This window comes from Triticum urartu, chromosome 1 (assembly GCF_003073215.2).
Source record: "Triticum urartu cultivar G1812 chromosome 1, Tu2.1, whole genome shotgun sequence".
NCBI classification, from domain to species: Eukaryota; Viridiplantae; Streptophyta; class Magnoliopsida; order Poales; family Poaceae; genus Triticum; species Triticum urartu.
Window position 1 is genome coordinate 141,725,336 of NC_053022.1, and position 3,984 is coordinate 141,729,319.

Here is a 3,984-nt window from a genome sequence, read left to right on the forward strand (position 1 = left end):
AGAAGTACTTTGTAGGTGTTGTTGGATAGGTTTGCAAGATAATAAAGAGTACATAAATAAAAAGTAGGGGCTATTTAGATAAAGAAACAATAAAGTAAATATAGCGAGTGTGTAAAAGTGGTGGTAGGAGTTGCGAAATTGCCCCTAAGCAATTGACTACTTTACTAGACCGATAGCAAGTATTATGTGGGAGAGGCCACTGCTAGCATGTCATCCCTGACTTGGAATTCTATGCACTTATGATTAGAACTATTAGCAAGCATCCGCAACTACTAATGTTCATTAAGGTAAAACCCAACCATAGCATTAAGATATATTGGTCCCCCTTCAATCCCGTATGCATCAATTTCTATGCTAGGTTGAAGCTTCTGTCACTCTAGCCCTCCAATACATAGTCCTATCAACATACAGCTAACCCTAGGGTGTGATCCACGCGCGCAATAATATGATGGGCACCAAAGGACAACAACATAACCACAAGCAAATTAAATCAATCATAGCAATTCATCAACCACCGATAGGACAATGAAAATCTACTCGGACATCATAGAATGGCAACACATCATTGGATAATAATATGAAGCATAAAGCACCATGTTCAAGTAGAGGGTACAGCGGGTTGCGGGAGAGTGGACCGCTGTAGATAGAGGGGGGAAGGTGATGGAGATGTTGGTGAAGATGGCGGAGCTGTTGGTGTAGATCGCGGTGATGATGATGGCCCCCGGTGGCACTCCGGTGCCACCGGAAGCGAGGGGGAGAGAGCCCCCCCTCCTTCTTCTTCTTCCTTGACCTCCTCCCTAGATGGGAGAAGGGTTTCCCCTCTGGTCCATGGCCTCCATGGCACGGGAGGGGGGAGAGCCCCTCCGAGATTGTATCTGTCTCTCTGTCTCTCTCTGTTTCTGCGTTCCCAGATTCTTCCCTTTCACCGTTTCTTATATTCCCGGAGATCCGTAACTCCGATTGGGCTGAAATTTTGACACGGTCTCTATCCGAAAATTAGCTTTCTTGCGGCGAAAGAAGGGCATCAACCGCCCTATGGGGTGGTCACGAGGGTCAGGGGCGCACCTGCCTCCCCAGGGCGCGCCCCCTACCTCGTGGGCCCCTCGAGCATCGTCTCGCGTGGATTCTTCTTCTCAAAAATCATATATATTCCAAAAAAAATCTCCGTCAGTTTTTATTCCGTTTGGACTCCGTTTGATATGGATATTCTGCGAAACAAAAAACATGCAACAAACAGGAACTGGCACTGGGCACTGGATCAATATGTTAGTCCCAAAAATAGTATAAAAAGTTGGCAAAAGTATATGAAAGTTGAATAATATTGGCACGGAACAATCAAAAATTATAGATACGACGGAGACGTATCAATACGACGGAGACGTACCACCCAGTGATGCGTGTGCGGTGACTGCTGCGTGGCGTGTGGCGGCTCCCAGTTAATCATGCGACTCGACCCAACTCCTACAGATGCGTAATTCTCCGGTGGGGATTGGTACGTACCCTTGACCGGAGGCGGCTGTAGGGTGGTGACCACCCCATGAGCCCCACCCCCGGAGTTGAAGATCTCGCCGTGGCCACTTGGCATGTGGTGCTCGAGGCCCGTCGGAGGAGGAGACGGTACCGGAGGCACCACTACTTCTTCCACCGTCTCGCCTTGCGTCGCGAGTGCCGGGTGGAGGGCGATCCGTCCCACTTGGGTGCAGAGCTCGTCGAGCTCGCATTGCAGGTTGGAGACCGCCGGCCTCCAGAGCTCGAGGGACGCCTGGATCACCTCCAGGCGAGCGTCGTTCGCCGCGCGCCCCTCATTGACGGATCTGATCAGATCCGCGAGTTGTGTCTCCATCGCCGCCGCTTGCTTCGCTTGCTTGGTCTGGTAGCGCGGCTTGGGGTACCCAGTCTCCAGATCGACTGTACCTCTGATACCACTTGTAACGGACCCGATCTAGGGAGGGAGTAAGAGAGGATGAATGGTGGAGAAGGAGATCTGGGAGAAGGAAGGAGGAGGCCGATAAGAGAAGAACAACTTCTCGATCTGTTTTGATGCTAGTTAATCGATATCCCGCACTCACGCAGCCGTGAGGCTTAAGTACAACGCGGCCGCAGCCCACCCACTCACACCTACTACCCTGCCATTTCGGGTCCATCTGTAAGAGTAATGCTTCTCTTCTTCGCGTCGTTCTCCCTTGCTTGTGGCCCGGCTCGTCGGTGCTCTGCAGGGTCTGCGGGGTCGCCATGTCAGTCGTGACACCCGCACCTTCCTGAGGCAGTCCCACAAAAAATCAGACACACAGTAGAAAAATATATGGTTAAGGTCTTCCTCCACATTACACAATGGGCACATGCCATCCCAGATCCCATGCCTTTTCAAAACCTGGTCTCCCGAAGGCAGACGACCACGAACAAGCTGCCAAAGAAAGATCTTAAGTTTCGGGAGGAGCCTAGTTTTTCAAATCTCAACCAACTCCTCTGGACCCTGACGAGCCGGCAAGCGGTCGTAGAGGGACTTGGTCGTGAACATGCCTGAAGGGTTGAGGTGCCAAGAGGTGCAATCCGGGAGGTCCAAAATGGTTGTGCTCACCATCACTGCCTCTAGTGAGTGCCATTTGACTATTTCGTCAGGGACGTTGAAAGGTCAACCGACCCCCCCCCTCCACGCGGACAGCCGCAGCCACCGAAATTGTCGGATGGTTGGAGATCGAGAACAAGGCTACACAGTTATTTTCAAATCAGTCGGGCTGGGCTTTGTTCCATTGATAATGAAGGGGTGATGAGTGTTATTTTGTCCTAAGTTCGACTCCTGGGAGGTAAGCAACTCTTTTATGTGGTTTCAAAATTTCAATTTTTCAGGATTCCACTGGGTTTATTTTATCAGCATGGATTGAATTGTTTTTAAGATCCAATTCAAAACCTCTTGTAATAACTACTCCCTCATTCCCAATATTACATGTAGTAAGCAATTCAAACAACTAAAAAAACCACTCCCTCATTCCAAATAACTGAAGCTCTATGATTTTTGTTAGTCAAACTTAAAAAAAATAACCAAGTCCATAGAAAGATCCGCAAAAATCTACTCCCTCTGTAAAGAAATACAACTAAAAAGTCTTATATTTCTTTATAGAAGAAGTATTATACATCAATTATTTTTTAGCAAAGTGAGTACAATTGTTGGGCAATGTGAGGAGTTTGTCCTACTGCATTACCGCGGGACAGCAAAATAATTATGTGTAATATATATACGACCATAAGCACCATGTGGTGTTGAGGATCTATCTTAGGTGGTACAATAAAAATACAAATGATAGACCGTTTTGCAATTGCTAAGCTTAGGCCACGGGCATACAAGAAAAACCCAGAGAGGACACCAGTCATTTAACCCGTGTTAGTCAGACACAAACGAGTCAAGTGTGCCATGATTTTCAACCAGTTCACATGCCTGATGGAGGAGACAGAAAATGCAACTCCACTCTTATGTTGCTATCCAATTTAGTGCAGAGCGATGATCCACCGATCGCAGAGTGACACTAGGCATAGTGGAGTGAATTTTTTATTAAAAGGAAGTTAGCTTCCCATACTAATACCCAGGATTCGCTTTGTGCACAACAAGGTCGATATGTCCGAGTGGTTAAGGAGACAGACTTGAAATCTGTTGGGCTACGCCCGCGCAGGTTCGATCCCTGCTGTCGACGTTTTTTTTCTTCTAATTTTCGCTCGTCAGTGAAATTACCACTCCTGCATCGTTCTTCAGGTACGTGTCGTCTCGCTCCCCTCGCGCCGCCAGCTCCTGCCCTCCGCCGTCTGCCCGCCTCCATCCCTCCCTCCCAACGGTAAACCTGCTCCGCTGGGCCTTCTTCAGGCAACACAACTGGACGGACGTACTTATGGACAGCGGGAGCCTTCGCCGATTCCCCCTGCCAAACATCGCCCTTGTTTACAAGATGCTTTTGCTCTTCTTCCCACGGCTCCGCCCCCTTCCTTCATGGCTTC

At 48.8% G+C, this 3,984-nt stretch overlaps 1 non-coding gene across 1 annotated transcript; it reads left to right on the forward strand.

Moving 5' to 3' along the window:
* The first annotated feature begins 3,604 nt into the window (after positions 1–3,604).
* Positions 3,605–3,686, forward strand: TRNAS-UGA. Its single transcript has one exon. It is a non-coding gene; the product is annotated as a tRNA-Ser (tRNA).
* Positions 3,687–3,984: the final 298 nt, after the last annotated feature.